This window comes from Lissotriton helveticus, chromosome 1_1 (genome assembly GCF_964261635.1).
Source record: "Lissotriton helveticus chromosome 1_1, aLisHel1.1, whole genome shotgun sequence".
Classification (NCBI taxonomy): domain Eukaryota; kingdom Metazoa; phylum Chordata; class Amphibia; order Caudata; family Salamandridae; genus Lissotriton; species Lissotriton helveticus.
Window position 1 is genome coordinate 131,505,823 of NC_136057.1, and position 17,209 is coordinate 131,523,031.

General features: G+C 48.4%; 1 protein-coding gene across 1 annotated transcript in view; it reads right to left on the bottom strand.

Annotated features, from left to right (window-relative positions):
* LOC144769422 (uncharacterized) overlaps positions 1-17,209 on the bottom strand; it is a 195,142-nt gene that overhangs the window by 110,999 nt on the left and 66,934 nt on the right. The window contains exon 3 of the mRNA XM_078653537.1: positions 5,048-5,211. The gene's annotated coding sequence lies outside the window, so the exon portion shown is untranslated. The remainder of the gene's footprint in view (positions 1-5,047; positions 5,212-17,209) is intronic.

The following is a 17,209-nucleotide window of genomic DNA, read 5'->3' on the forward strand; positions in this document are numbered from 1 at the left end:
ATGCATACACAGAAACAGATCCGGAGGCTAACCCTTCTCATACATAACTCCTAAGTGTGGAACGACTTCCCTCAACACATCAGAGCCTCCTCCTCACTTCTTGAGCTAAGCAAGAAGCTGAAGACATGGTTCTTCAAAAACATGTCTAGAGTTGGGACTGATTGAGGTGATCTTGGGTGCAAAATTGGTGCAGATTAACTTTTTTCAATTAATTTATTAATAGGAATTTGTTACACTCAGCGGTTTCTGGCTGGGATGCATCGAAGCCAGGCAGAATCCACTGTCGTAGAAAGGATGAGTACGATACACTTTTCTGATAACCTACGCTCAACCTTGGATAGCTTGGCACAGAGTAGTCAGGCTTATCCTCAGGGTCAAAGTGTAAAGTATTGGCACAACCCTCAACCTAGCAACACCCTGTGGACGCTACAAAAAACTCCACACGTATATGTATACAACACTCGTCTTTGTATTGCACACACATTGACATCAAAACGACATACACATTGCTTATATACTTTACAGTTATATGACATTTTCAAACTCTTCCATTTGCAGCAGAACGGCATTCACATATATGTAATTGTCTTGGGTGTTCACTTGCCCCATTAGCCCTTCAGCCTTGTAAGCAATATACAAGCAATCCCTTCCACATTAAAAGCAGCAGAAACATATATCCAGGTTGTTCAGAGGTATTCCACTTTTCCTCTAACACATTAGCATAAACCACAACATCCCCATTATCGTGTACTCTATTTACTTTTAATGGTCAACAAATATCCCAGGTTCTCTCTACACCTTATGACTTAGCCCCTCAGCCACTCAAACTACACCAGCCAAGGATGCTGTCAAAACTTTGATTAGATTAAGGAACCACCTAAAGCTGAAGGAAACAGTTACGTGTTTTCGTCCATCCAGATTAGGTCCTTAGGCACACAGTGGCACCTTCACAAGTGCAGGATCACTATCCTCCCCGGAGGAAAAAGATTGCAACACCAGAAGCTGGCGTGCTCCCAATTTGGAGAATGATTTCGCCTCTGGCAGAGGTAGGAGCTACTGTTGCTCCAGGGAGCAAGTCATGGGTGCACTCAAGGCATGACTAGACCTCCAGTCACGCTATCCTTAACAACGTAGTACCTTGTGACGTGGGTCCGGGAAGAAAGAGCCGGTGACCTCAGACTGAGGCCGCATTTTCAGGCACTGTTGTCCTCACAATCTGGAGGTCGAACACAGTCTATGCTGCCAGCTTGGCTATCGCAGACTCTGCAAACTTCTCTCAACACCGCTCAGAAAACATACGCTAAGGAATACTAACTAGCAGAGGTTTCAGGCTATAAGCTCGGGCCTCTCGGACTCATCAAACGTCCCTTGCACCCGTCGAACTTGTCACGGTATAGTCCCCCCCAGGTGTGCCACTGAACTGTACCGGCTCACTCGTCGGCACAGTCTGATGACTGCACACGTCGGGAGGGTCCTTGACTCAACCGACGATCACTTTCACATGTTTACACCTCATCCTGCGCGGTTCTTATGATCTTGTGGAAACAGGGAGATCTTTTTTGTCAGTGGGAACTTGTGAACAGGAGGCCAGTCAACCAGCCCTTGGAGAGTGCTTGGGGACCCAGGCAACGACAGTTGGCAATTAGCTGCAGGCCAGCAACATCCAGGCAAAATCCACCAAGTGACAGTCCCCTTCCTAGAGCACAACAAGCCGAGGCCACCACAAGTCTGCAGATTATCCAGTTGCAGCCCCCCAGCCCTAATAGTTCTTCTTCTTGATGTCCCAGCATTGAACCAGCGCAGTATGTTTCCAATCCCCAAAGCTTCTCTAACCCCTAAAGGCAGAGCCCCAGTGGTTATACCCACAATGACCTATGGAGATGAGATCTGCTCAAAAGGCCACCTTTGAAACGCACGGGTCCTCTCTAAATGTTGTCATGTCGGACATCGTACCCTGGGAGGCTTGATCAGTATCTTTAGTGGGGCTACAACCCTGCCACCTGGAATGCTGGTGCCAATTTCACCCCCTCTTAACCAACACAGGAAGGCCCCTCAGAGTGAGAGGTCTACAGTATAGCTTGAGCCCTTAGTGTATGGCTTTCTTATCAGAAATGCACAGATGTAGCCATCCCCCCAGCATCCATCTGTGAATTGGAGACAGGTGGATAGGCATACAGAGCCATGAGTACAGACATTCCCACTTTCCCAAAGTGGTATTTCCACTGTCATAATGTCGAATTCACTCACACCACCGGAGCAGGTTTGCCATTACGAACTCATCGATATCAAACACTATACTGACACTCTTCTGCATGCAGGAAATCCAGCTCAATAGCAGACATGCCAACCCTCCCGATTCAGGCGTGAGACTACCGATTTCAGGGCTAGTCTCCCGCCTAACGATTCCTGCAAGCAAAAACCCATTCCTCGGGGGTTTCAGCTGACAGGGCTTGGTATTGTGTAAGGTGCTAATTCATCCAACAATATTCAGAGTGGCGATGCAGGGGCTCTAGAAGGGGTGGTAAACCAACAAAGCCTCATTAACAATCGAATGGTCTTTTAAAGACCTGTGAAGTACTGGGGGGCGCGTCTGTTTCAGGGGCGGGGGGGGGGAGGCCAGTGTTCAACTCTTGCACCACCCACTCTCTGCCTGCCATTACGCTCCACACTTCTGAAAGGTGAGAAAAAAACGTGCATTTGCGTTTCAAATGTCCGATCTTGCAGACTTGCAGCAGCACACTTCCAAAGCCCATACATTACAGTAACCCGATTCAAGGCCCCATTCTCCCGCTTTATTTATTTTAAATCTCCCTCTTTGCTCTTCTTAAATGTTGGCATGTATGCAATAGCCTTTCCACAGATCCCTCAGGCCAATCCAATATGAGGAGCAGGCCCTACTGTGCCAAACACACTACTCAGTGCCATTCACTACCAGTGTATGCAGCAAACACACACACCTTCCCTACCCTTTACCGACACAGCACCCTGTACCCAGGGAGTACTCAGATACAGCAAGAGACATGAAGAACCTTGGCAAGCGTCTTCCTAAATGCCAAGCCTAGTAACAGTAACCTACGCACACAGGCCCATCATTGCAAATCTGCGGCACATTTGAAGAACTACCTCAGTGTGTGGCAGGACCAGTTCTGCAGGCCCACGGAGAAGGTGTTGAGTTACATGCCCTAGGTATATGTCTTACCTCTAGACAATGGACTAACAACAAACTCAATTTAGCCAATCATGTATACACTAATCACCAGTATGTATATGACAAGCATATCACTTTGGCACTAAATGGCAGTGTAAAAAGCGACCAAAGTCCTTAGGCTATTACATAGATCAGCGGAAAACCAGGAGGGACAAAAGCAAAAAAAAAAAATTGAGGGAAAGCACCCTAGAAAGGGCCACCTCCAACAAAATTTATTAGGATTGGTATGTTTGATACAAAGCTAACACAGATCTGTGCAGTATGTGCATAAACACATTTATAAAGGAGGACGGTTGGAACCTGGGACCTCTTAACTATCTCACTTGAACTGAGATTGGTAACCTGAAAATACATTGATCCCTCCCTTTGGTTCATTTACACCGTTCGGTGCTTGGGATTAAATCCCAGATCTAAAGCTATAAAGTTGGTTCAAGTATTGGTACCACTAAACAGCACATTACACCTATAACACTTGAAGACTCACATTCACGTCACACTTAAATCACATTTTTAGCTCCTATAATATAATTCAACTTTTGGCAATTTATGAATTTATTGAATTTATGAATTTATGAATATTTTTCATTAGATTTTTTTTCCTGGCCATCTTTTAGAACTCTCGTTCGCTCCCATGCAAATTTCTTTCTTTCACATTTTGGCCAATATGAATTCATTTCTTTTTTCCACCCTTCGTGTGTTTTCTCTCTGTATACCTCTTATTTCTCTTCTCTGGCTTCTTCTTGCTTTTTCTGCTTGCTCATCTTGTTCTCCCCTTCCTGCTGAAGTGACAACTAGAGCAGAATGACTTCAAGAGTCTCTTGGAATCCTTCATGTAGGCTTCATATCATAGCACAATCCTCATCAACACACCGTTGAGAGAGTGCAGCAACCCCCTGTAGCATTGTCATACAAGTAGCCCTGGTTGCTTGTGGGCAGTCACATATTTGAAAGTCGGGCTGAAGTCTCACTCAAAGCTGCCAAATTCTATGGGGAAGAACTAGAACTTCACATGTGACTTTGCTCAGACATCTACAGTGTGCTGAGTAGTTACTGACTATTCTGCACAGAGCAGACAATCTTACAGCAAGTGATCATAAAGATTTCGGTTACAGAGAGGAGAGGCCAAGAAGAGTGACTGACAACTCGCCAACATCTGCATAAGCCAACCTATGCCTCTGGAAACTATTGCAATGACTAAGGTTTTACCTAGACTGAGATATGAAAACAGGGGCATAGGGGCACGGGGCAGCAGGGGAGCCTTGACGTTCAGCTGCCAGGTGGACATGCTTCTGACACAGGGGTACAGGAGGGCAAGTCAACAATCTAACAGCGAGAGCCGAGCAAAGAGTGTGCACAGATTTATCATATAGCGCTAAGATGCAGTGCAATTTGAACACATTTTTTCACAGTGCAGTAAGATGCAGTAGAGTGCCACAAATTCCTTAGTACAGTAAGATGCATTGTAGTGAAATAGATTCCTTATAGTGCTGTAAAGTGCAGTGTGCATAGATCTGTCACAGTCCATTAAGATGCAGTGCAGCGTACACAGATTCCTCATAGTGCAGTAAGATGCAGTGTACAGATTCCTCATAGTGCAGTAAGATGCAGTGCAGTGTGAACATATTTCTCACAGTGCATTCAGATGCAGTGCAGTGCACAGATCCCCTCTTTTACACAAATGATGACCACAAACACCCCCAGGGCCGGACGGAAAGCCACCCCCCCCCCCCCCCCCCCCCAGGTCCCTGGATAGAAGAGCCTGGTTCCTGAAGGAGATTTCCTCCAGGATTATTCAGTCTATTTCTATAAACACAGCACAAGGTGCTGACAATCTCCTACCTGAGCAGAAACCGGTGCAGACATTTCCAGGGTCTCTCCTCCTCCTATGACTGGGGTGGGGCAGGTGCAGGTTTGGCGTCTGGGGTAGGAGGGGGGTCTATGAGGGTCTGAAGATGTAGATAACTGCACAGACAGACAGAGCGTCCTTCATCCTCTGCAGCAGGCTGGACACAGAGGGAGAGGCAGGAAATGATGTTAACATCTGCTGCTTGTACTGGCTCTGCCACTACTGACCTGGAACAGAAATACCTTCTCCCTTTCATACAATGAGCTCAGTGAATACAGCTCAGCAGGCGAGGCGCGCCCTCTGCTGGCCACTCAAAGAATCAACACATCCAGTCTCCAGGAGAGAATATACACAAACAAGCATTTTGTGGCAGGAAATGCCTGGGTTTTTAGATGTCTCAGAAAGTATTTACAGTTGGGGCGTGGCTTGGACGGCAATGGAGACGGTCGTCTAGGTCCGGCAGCTCCGCATCCCTGAGGGGAAAACCACCAGCCAAACAAGACAATACCGACAATCCCGGAACAAAAGAGAATGCACAAGGTGTAGGAAGGTTTCGCGCAACTAACCGACGTGCAAGAAGAGCGGGAAGTGCAACAACGGCGAAGGAATCAGCCCCTGAACATACCGGGCAGGCAACAACAGCGTGACGCAAGATGGCGGTGTGAGGCGAGAAGTGAAGGACAGCGGAGAACACGGAGCGAGACAAAGGAGCCTCCGCGTCGGAGACGCGACCGCGGCACCTCCGAGGCTGACCTGAGTGACCTGAGCAATCCCAAACACACCCGCAACTGGAGCGGGCAAGGCCAGCAGGCTAGCAGCGGGAACCGCCCAAAGGGACGACAACACAGAGAAGAAGCCAAACTGCAGTGCGGAGGGAAGGAGCGGAGAACAAGTGCCCCATACCTTGCAAGCGGAACGTCCCCAAAAGCCAAGCCCGGAGGGTCGACGCCAGGTAACCGGAAGTGAGTGGAGGTGAGGCGCCATTACCGGAAGTCTTCCCCGATCTAAAGCGGAAGGTGAGAGGTAGGCTGCCAAGCGACCCGGAAGCGGAAGTGAGGAGCCAGTCAACCGGAAGCAATAGCGGCCAAGCAGAGAGACGGTGAGACTGAGGGGGCGAATGCCAGAGAGCGCCAGCGGAACCCAGCGAAGCTCAAGGGAGAGGTGAAGGGCGGCAGCAAGAGCACCGAAGGTGAGTGCTGGGGGCGGAATGTTTAACACGCCAGGAGCAGCGAGATCACTGCAACGCTGAAGCCGAGGGCATAACGAGTGACACAAAAGGCAAGACAAACGGTCAGCCACAACAGAAGAGTACACCGGAGGCCGCAAGAACGAAGAGGGAAGGGGCCAAACAAGCACTGATACCGACGCAAGCCGAGTGCGGGGGCAACATCAAGAAAGGGGGGCCGCACAAAGGGCGGACAAAGGGCGATCCGCGCAACACAAGAAACAGCGCGATATAGAGCCCTGTGACATGCCAAAGCCGCGATTGAGGTGAGGCGGGATACACCGCCTCGGTGAGACAACGGGCAGCGGGGGCAGAAGACAGAAGCGAGCACCCTAAGCCTGAGAAGCCCATAAATCCGGTCCCACGAGCAACACAGAGACAGAGACAACATACATCGAAGTCCACAAGCCCGCTGAGCCGCAGTGGGATGCGAAACACCTAGCCCGACAACACAGAGGTGCCCAGGCACCCCAGCAAAACCCCCTCAAAGGAAGCCGAGATAGCTAAAAAAGGAACCAGTGAACCAGTGGCCGTGCAAGCCACAAACCAGGCAGCCAGCACGCTGGCTGGACCAAAGGCAAAAACAAGAACAAGACACATCAGAGAGCCAAGCAGATACAGACAAGCTGTCCAACCCACTGCTGCAAAAGTAAAAACAACGAGTACACCCAAGGTGGTGCAAGCAGGAGGGAGGCTGATCAACATCCTGTCAAGGAGGGGCATCCGAACAATGGCAGGCAGCGACGGGAAGCTGGCAGGTGATCAGCAGAAGAAACCAAAATTTGACAACCAAGGATCCCCGACCAAAGCAAGAGGCGAGCCGGTCACGCTGGAAACCATCCTGCGGAAGGTAAACGAGGGCAATGAGGTGGGAAGAGAGACAAAACTCAAGCTGGAGAACATGCAACTGGAGATGGCGGCCATCAGAGCGGACCTTCACAAAACAAACACAAGAATAGAAGCTGCAGAAAGCCGAGTAAGCCTGGTAGAAGATGAAACGAGCAGAAACACCAAGGCTATAGCAGAGCTGAGAACAGCCACACAGGCTGTACAAAAACAGCTAGCGGAGAAGGACGACAGGGCTAGAAGGGGCAATATAAGAATACTGGGAGTGCCAGAGGGAGCTGAAGATAAGGCAGGCTCCTGTGCCACCATGCTGGAGGAGATGATCCCAAAACTCACAGGTATCACTTTCCAAAGAGGCTTCGAGGTACAAAAGGCCTACAGAATACCAGCAGGGAAACCAGCCACAGGTAGAGGCCCAAGAGCGATAATTTGCAACCCTCTGAGACTAAATCAGACAGAGGCCATTTTTGCCTTCGCCAGGAAAAATCAGAATCTAACATGGGCCGGCAGCAAGATAGTACTGACCCAAGACTATTCGAAACCGACAGTGGAACTAAGGAAAGGCTTCCTGGCGCAAAGAGACACCCTGCGAAGAAGAGGAGCCACGTTCAGCTTTGTTAGCCCGACGAAATTCAAGGTGATAGACAAATGGAAGACGATGTTTTTTGAATGCCCAGAGGCCCTAAAACGATATCTGCAAGGTCCAGCAGTGGAGGACATGGAAGAGAACAAAAGCCCAGGGGCAGCAAAGAGGAGCGCGTCGCCGCTAAACGAACAATCAGAGTAAAGAGGCGAACAGTGAGGACCGACAAGATGCACAGAACAGCGTATATACAGCAAATGGAAATGTAGGAAAGGCCCAGGCTACAGAGAGAGACTGAGAGACTGAAGGGCTGAAGGACATAAAAGAGACCCGAACATGGAAGAACACAACTGCTGAAGATATAACCAACTCTACCTCAGGGATGATGCGGGCAGAGGAACTTTGTCGTCGCACACCCTTTTTGCAAGTAAGGGAGGGCGGGGGGTGGGAAGGCGAGAGTGGGGGAGGGGGGAGGAGGGGAAATGGGGGGGGGGTTTGTACATGGGCTTACTGACTATCTTTTCTTTCTCTGCATCTCTTGCATCTTTTATTTCTCTTTCACACTTGCACCAAGTAGGAGCAAAAGGAAACAGGAACACATAAATAGGCACATGGCTAGAGAAGCAAACGAGCCTAAGGGAAGCCCACCAGCACAGCGAACACAAAGCAGCATTAATGACACGTAACGGGCAGAATAGCATAGGGTCAGATATCAAAATAGTCTCCCTAAATGTCAAAGGGCTAAATAGCCCTGTTAAAAGAAGGAAGGTGCTCGACCACCTAAGGAAACTTAAAAGCGACATTTATGTGCTACAAGAGACCAGACTAGAAGAGGCAGACATCTTGCGATTAAGAGCTAACTGGATAGGGGAGGTGGTGGGATCGCCAGCCCAGAACAAGAAGAATGGGGTAATAACACTAATCAGCAAGAATTCGAACCTGTCCCTCACAAGCTACCAAGCTGACACCCAGGGCAGAACACTAGTGACCAGCCTCAAGCGAGCAGGAGAGACCTACCACGTCGCAAACATTTACGGCCCTAACAGTGAAGACAAACAGTTTTGGGAGGGGATAGGTGCCCAGCTACACAACCTACCAATGGAAGATCTATTGATCGTTGCCGGAGATTTCAACCAAGTCCTGGACCCAGCTATAGACAAGCACCCCTGTAGACGCCACACAACCACTAGCCCTAACATTCTCAGGAACCTGTGCACGAAACTGAGCCTGAAGGACCCGTGGCGCCTAAGCAACCCGGACGCCAGGGAATACACATTCTACTCCAACCCCCACAACTCCTACAGTCGGATAGACTACATACTGATGTCAGGAACACACACGCACCTTATAGACCACACAGAGATAGGACCCAGAACGATATCAGATCACGCACATATAAGCCTATCCCTATCAGGCAGACACAACGAGAAGCCAACACGCAGGTGGCGTTTTGATGACGGCCTCCTCCAACACACAGGGGCGAAGGCAGAGATAGACACAGCAATTCGAGGATACCTGACAATCAACGACACACCAGAGACGCCTAGAGAGGTACTATGGGATGCTCTTAAAGCGACCATACGGGGGGTAGTAATGACAATAAAAGGGAAAATGAACAAAGCAAGGAACAAAAGGATCGCAGACCTAGAGAAAGAGATCAAAACACTAGAGAACAGCCACATAGCCAGCCTGGAAGACAATAACACACTCACAGAGCTAACCAAACGGAAGTATGAGCTCAACAGGATACTGAGCGAAAGAGCAGGGACCTGGATCAACAAATACAAATCAATCAACCTTTGCACCGCCAACAAAGCGGGGAAAAACCTAGCAACCTACCTGAAAGGGAAACAAAAACAGCACACAATTGGGGCAATCAAGGACAAGCACAACAAGGCCCAGACTGCCAATAAGGACATCCTCGAGGTATTCAGGGACTTCTATGAGGGTCTATACACAAAAGATGACACGCTAAAGGAGGATGGGGGCGAGGAACTGCTCAAAAGCATAGCTACACCCACACTAACAGACAGAGAACGAGATGTCCTAGAGCTCACGGTCACAGAGGATGAGATAAAGAAGGCCACGGTCGGCCTCAAAGAGAACAAGGCTCCAGGGCCGGACGGATTCACAGCTGGGTTCTATAAACAACACCTGACAACACTCCAGCCCACTCTGAAACAGGTATTCGAGGAGTGCGTCCTCAAAGGACGCATGACCCCATCAATGGCTGAGGCAAATATAATAGTCATACCAAAGGAAGGGAAAGACATGACAGAGGCGAAGAACTTCAGGCCGATCTCACTCATAAATGTAGACTGCAAGATATACGCGAAGATACTAGCCAATAGACTTAACGCCTACCTACCTAAACTCATACACAACTCCCAGGTAGGGTACCTCAAAAACCGCATGTCCCATGACAACACCAGACTACTATGCCATATAATCAACCACTCGGCCCAGAGCAGCAAAGCGGCCGTCATGATAGCCCTAGACGCCGAAAAAGCGTTCGACAGAGTCTCATGGCCCTACCTGGATCACTGCATGGGGAAGTTCGGGCTAGGACCCAACTACAGGAGAATGGTGATGGCGCTTTACAACAGCCCCAAGGCGCGAGTGGTTGTGAACGGAGGCACCTCAAACATACTAAACTTAGGCAGAGGCACATGACAGGGCTGCCCTCTCTCACCCGGCCTCTTCCTATTAGCAATAGAACCGCTCCTAACAATGATACGAACTAACGAAGATATAGCGGGGGTGCCAATAGGAGGAGAAAATTTTAAACTGGCGGCGTACGCAGATGATGTGTTAATAATGACAGAAGACCCCGAGAGATCCATCAAGGCACTGACAGACACAATTGAGAGGTACGCCCAGGTCTCAGGGTACAAACTCAACAAGGACAAATCAGAATGCAAGCCCCTGAACATCCACACAACAAGGACAGTACTCGGCACGTCAGGTCTAGCGTGGCAAAATAAACCTATCAAGTATCTGGGCATCCTCTTCGAGAGGAACTTGCGCACGACACTAGAACATAATGAACAGGTTATAATCCAGAAAATCAAGGCCAAGGTAGACGGGTGGTCGCCCAAGTTCACAACATGGTGGGGGAGGGTGGAGACAATAAAAATGATGATCACACCAATGGTCAACTATATGCTAGCCATGCTACCCCTCACCAACACAGAGGACTTCCACAAAAAGATAGACAAGATACTGAACGATTTCCTATGGAGAGGGAAGAGGGCCAGAATAAGCATGCAAAAACTCAGATTATCAAAAGAACAGGGGGGGCTAAACATAACAAACTTCAAGCGCTTCCACGAGGCGTGTCTAGCTAGACAGGGACTGCACTGGCTAGACCCAAGACAGGACTACACCCCGGCATGGTTAACATTAGAACAGGGGTTGCTAAAAGGTATGAAACCCATCACCCTCCTTACGGCCACCAAACACCCGGCAATAAAAGACAACCCGATACTCAGAAACACAAAACGAGCTCTGCTTAAGATTGACAAACTGCTAAACACGAGCATCAAAAGAGGGCCTTTTGAATCAATCTGGCATAACCCATCCCTAAAATACAGGGGTAAGGTCCTAGACATGCATGACTGGTACAGTCAAGGGATATCCACAGCCAGTGACCTTAAGAAAAAGGGCGCCGACGTAACGTTCGACACCCTGAAAGGAGAGTACAACCTAGACAGCGTAGAACTATACAACTTCCTGAAGATAAAGGTCGCAATAAGGAAGGCAAACCTCAACACCCAGACACCCTCGATAATACAGCTGGATAACAGCCTGAACACGCTGGGACACCAGGTAGCACACCTTTACAAGATCCTAAGCCCCAAACACACCAAACTCAATGACAAGGTCATAAACTTCTGGGGGGAGGCAGCAGGTCAAGCACTCAGTGAGGAAGCTAGAGCAGAGCTATGGAGGTCCACTAGTCGGAAAAAAGTGACGGCCACGCTGAACCAGACAAAATTCTGGCTGATACACAAGGCATACTGGACACCAGCCCGATTAGCCACCGTAGGCATTAGAGACAGCGACGTGTGCTGGAACTGTGATAAAGAAAGGGGAGACTTAGAACACCTTCTACTAAAATGCCCAAAAATCAAGGACTTCTGGGGGAAGACCAGAACACTTATCCACGAGATCACAGGCACAGACATACAAACAGACCTCACAGGCCTAGCCCTAGGGTTCACGTCCCAGGCAATCACTAAGACGGAGGACCGAGACCTCATAGATCTCATGCTGACAGCCGCAGTCAAAGTAGTCCTAACTAACTGGAAGGACACATCAAAGGCGGCTCCACAGGCGTGGCTCAACTGGGTCACGTTCCTGAGGGGGGCGGACAACATAACAGCAAAACACACACCGAAGACGCACAAGCAGTCGACCATGTGGGGATCCTTAGATCACTACCTGTCATCACACAAGCCGCCATGAACATCTGGGGTCACGGGCCGAAATAGGCTAGTGCCAACAGAGCACCGAGCACATCTCCTATTCAACCTACAACCTATAACCTAGACTTCTCTCCACTGTCCCCCGGGGTGGCGCGGGGAGCAAGCCGCCTGGTCACAAACGCCAAGGAACATCAATGGGCGCAATATGGACTACCGGACTATGAGACTTTGGGACTATGAGACTACGAACTGGCGAATGATCTCAAGAGTATGGAATGCCCCCCCCCCCTCCTCTCTCTCTTCTTTTCTCTCTTTTCTTCTTTCCACTCATGTATAAGCCTCTTCCATGTATGTAAAATTATATTTTTCTATATACAATAAAGAATTTCAGAAATAAAAAAAAAAAGAAAGTATTTACAGTTTCACTTCACATGAGCATCTTCAAAACACTGATGCAGAGGTCTAAAGAGTATTTATAGAAAGTTTTCAACTATAAGTGACAGTTTATAGGTCATTAAATATATGAGAATATGTGATAGTGGTGCAATTAATCTGGACAGCTTATTAATTTTTCATTTTATTTTTTTAACGCTTTATTTATCAGGTTTTTCAGATGCACATCATGGTACATAGCAAAGTAAATAGAGAAATATACCATGCAATTTCATACACAAGACCAAATACAGTGTGGCCTTAAGTCATATGTCAAAGCGAAAATTTAAAGAACTGATTTTTTCTAATCTCACTGTGTTTTTGGGTTATTCCTTATCATAATTGCCATGGTTTCAGATTGCTATGAGTGACATTTCAATGACGATGAGTGACACTTTCTGGCCAGCATAATTAAGCGAAGAAGAAGAGGAGAGCATATAAATATCAGAAATTACACCCATCTGAGCAATAAGAAACTAAAACGTTAAGTGCTGCAAAGCACCAGAAATGGAAGGGCACTAACCTAGTGCCCTTGTGCAGTCAGAGGCACAACACTACTGTTAACTGCTGCAACTATTTAAAATATCTAAAACACTCCTGAAGCAATTCATAAGCAATAGCTGTGTCACCTATGGTTTCACCATTAATTTTCGCCATGGTTGCCATGGTGTAAAGCTGTTTCTGTGATATCGACTGTTGAAGCTAAATCTGTTTGTCTATTTCTGTATTACACATGCAGAACAAATGGTGTAATTCATAAGGATTCATGCTGACTGCTGTGATTTCTCAGTCGAATCAGGAGGCACGCTGGACGTGAGAGGAGCTCTTTAACCTGGTGGATGTCACCAGCTTCAAAGTACTAGTGTTACCAGGTGACAGCAACAGTTCCAGGGGCCCAGGCAGGTAGGAAATTGAACTAGGGACATGTTGCCTCGGATACCTGTTGAGGGCCAGTGTTCTATGGGCAAAAAAAGACGGGGAGCTCAAAACAACATTACACCCGCAGAAAAGCAATTAGTCATTCCAGCTTTCACCAGCCTTAGTACACCCACTGGGCCCTAGGCTTTTTGCTGGCAATTGAGGCAAAGGAGGAACATCACTGGCCAGGTGGATCTTTCTGTCCCACGCGGGACCGGGGTCTAGTCTTGTAGGATGTGAGAGGCCCGACACAGATTTCCGCTGCCTCACCCTTCATAATTATAGTCAGCTAGCAGTAGTCTAGGTCACAGCCTGGCAGGCTGCTGTATTTCAAAACACACTCACTGATAACTCACAGAATCAAAATAAAAAGCATTCATTATAGCTGAGATTCTGATTGCCATATGAGCCGACACGCCACATGCCTACGACCTCAGTTTAGTTGCATCAGTATGGCCAGCCCTGCCATGTACCATGCATCAGGCGTTAGACTAGCGCATTTCAGTGTGGTGGTCTGCATCACCGCACTGAAATCCGAAGTCACACATTATAGCGCCTCCTCAGCTGCTATAATGCACCATGACTGAGTGGCAATGCATGTTGCGCGCTTTTCCAGTTAGGTTTCAGGGGCGTGCTCATGATCTGCTCCACGCAGCTCTCTACTTTCTTACAATGTATTGGGACTGGACACACCACGGGCCGGTACAACGCGGCATCACTGAGGAGTTACTACCCAATGGCTTGGCTAATTAGATACTTAAAATATAATTGTGAAGCTTCGAGACATGTGGGGGGGGCTGAGTCACGGGGTAACCCTGCAGTTCTGCCGACTCAAGCTAACTGGAGCATTGCGAGTGAGTGGCATTTCAGGAAGTGTTCACTGACACTTGTCAGTGTGTTGGGCAAATTAATGGTAGCTTAGGTCCTCTTCGCTGCTCGCATCATGGCACTGTGGATGAGGATCGATTCCCAGATGCAAAGTTGGCCGTGCCTGACTTGCCATTTTGGTGAAGCTGGTCAGAAATTCCATATACTCACCAGTCCAGCAGTATGGATTCAGTGAGTTACCATGTCACACACAGGCTGAGCCCACCAGCAATAGAGCTGATGCCAGTCCGAGTCAGCAGCCTGCCCCCCTGACAGTGTGAGCACTGTCAGTGCAACACAGAAAGAAGTAGGAAAGTGGATGATAAAAGTTGGCACATGCTCAGTGAGAAAAAACTGCCCTCACTTACAAAATTGTGACATGCTTCATCATTGGGCTTGCTTACTTGATGCCCCCTTGTCCCATGAGAATCTGTCTGTGAACAAAACTAAATAAAATATGATAAATACAAACAACTGAACATGCTGTGTGGCTATAGATAAAACTTGATGAACGAAAATGTAGGAGAAACACAAGCTAATGCGAACCTTAGGTGTAAGAACACAGAAGTATCATTAGATGCCAGAAATCCAATACAAAGTTTACTACACACTGTTAGAAAGTACCATCTTTCTTGCATGGTATGCCCCCACTTTTTGCTGAATTGCTGATGTGCTTTGACTGAGTGTGCCCTGGGCTCCTGCCAATCAGGTGCCCAGGGCCTGTGTTCCTTCCTTAAAACTGCATTGAAACTCAAACTCAATTGGCATCTCTGGCCACATGACAGCCCCTGGTAAATGCTATCCTAGGTACCCAGGGCATTGTGACCAGAGAAGACCCCTAAGAGCTTCAGCACTTATTGTGCCACCCTTAGGGGCCCTGCACCGTGACACCCACACATTGCCTTTGCAGACTGAGCGTCCTGGTGCAGAACTAAACTAAGAGTCAACATGGCACATATCCCTGTGTGCCATGCCCACAAACCCACTGCCCTGGCATATATCAGTCACCCCTCTAGCTGGGTGCCCTATGCCAGTGGTGTGGGTACAAGTGCACAAGCCCTCTGCCCCTACAATACCGAGGGCCATTCCTGGGCACTGTAAGTGCAGTGATGCCATTAAGAGCGTATGGTGCTGGGAGGTTGTCATTACAAACTCCAAAGCACCATATTGGCTACACTGAAGACTGAAAAGTTTGATATCAAACTTATCAGCACATTAAACCCACACTGATGCCAGTGTGGGATTTAATGTAAAATGCACTACAGAGGGCATCTTAAAGATGCCCCCTGAAACCTAACCAACAATCCATGTCTGGTCTGAGAGGTTGCCTAGGTTGCCACACAGCAGACATGTTGCTGGACCCCTGGGTGGAGAGCCCCCGCTCTCCTGGGCCTGCAACAATTCACATCCTGGGCGAGGTGCTAGGTCTCTACCTCCAGAATGGGCAGGTGGAAGCTTCAAAGGCATGCCGCCTTTTTGAGCTTCTCCAGGCCACTTGCTGTACTCAGCAACTGGCCCCCACTAGTTCTGACCCCCCACTCTGGCGGGAAGACTGGTGGGAAATCCTACATCAGGAAGGGGGGTGGGTGGTGAGAGCCTGTGCCAACCCCACCCCTCAGGTGAGAGAGGCAAGTGAAGCACAACTCGAGGCCCCGGCCATCTTGAAGATGGGGAGCTCTGCTCAATCAGAGATAGGCTCCTGCCCCCTCCCACAGGAGAGGAGCAGGATAGGGGGTGTACTCACCCCAGGAGAGGGACCTATTGGTCCCTGCCCTTCCCCTACCTGTAATACCCCAAAAATTAGTATTTAGCGGCACCCTGAACCTTCCTTCCTCAGATCCCGAATTCAAAACAAGAAAGAAGACCAAGAAGAAGAAGAGCTGCTGTGCAGCTGCTAACAAGAGGACAACACTTACTGACTTGGCCCCAGCCCTACCGGCCTGTCGACTCTTGAACCTGCTCCTGCTAAATCCCGGCATCTCCTGCAGACAGCAATCTCAAGCACCCCGGAGGACCGGCCTGCCTTGACCCCCTTAGAGACTGGGATTCCCACGAGCAGTGGCTCTGCTTGAACAGCAATCAGTGGCGGCTGGTGACATTTAAAAGTAATGTGGCGTAAAAGTTCAGGATGAGTGTCACCAATTTTGTATTGTGTCCACGGTTTGAACTGACCACTCTATTGTCCTCTATACACACATTCCTCACTGTAACCAGCATCCTTGTATCCACGACCAACCAACCATGCAGTGCAATACCCATCTACTAATGAACTTTAGCACTTTGTCAGAGATATGAAGGGCAATATAAATGCATCCTAACTGCAATAAAATATAATGACCCACACAATCTATGCATAACCTATGCAAATCTCACCAGTTTTAGTCACAGAAAAAAATGTTTCAGCTGTCTATGGCAGACTAAACATTTTATTTGATAGCAACAATTTATACATACATCCTTAAGTTAAGTTCTTGAGTAACATTACTATAGAAGAACCAGGATTTTACATTGTCATGCACATTATTGCTCTCAATAAGGTTACAATAGGGACGTGTGCCCCAGTGTAATATTCAAGCTGCTGCTGCATTCAGACTGGCCTCTCTCTCACAGTCACAGCCATCCCTCATCAAAGTCTTAAGTGGACTTTCAGAGCTTGCAAACCTCCAAATGTTTCCTCAGCCATGAACACGTTTTCAAATTTGTAGAGTTCTTTCCTGTCTAATGGCCAGACTTCTTTCTCCAGCAAAACAAATTGTAGTTATTACGGTAATAACTACCATTTGTTTCTGCCTTCTCGCACCGTGAGAAAGCAGTGGGGCAGCGCCCTAATGCCCCCATGGACGAGCCGTCCCTGACA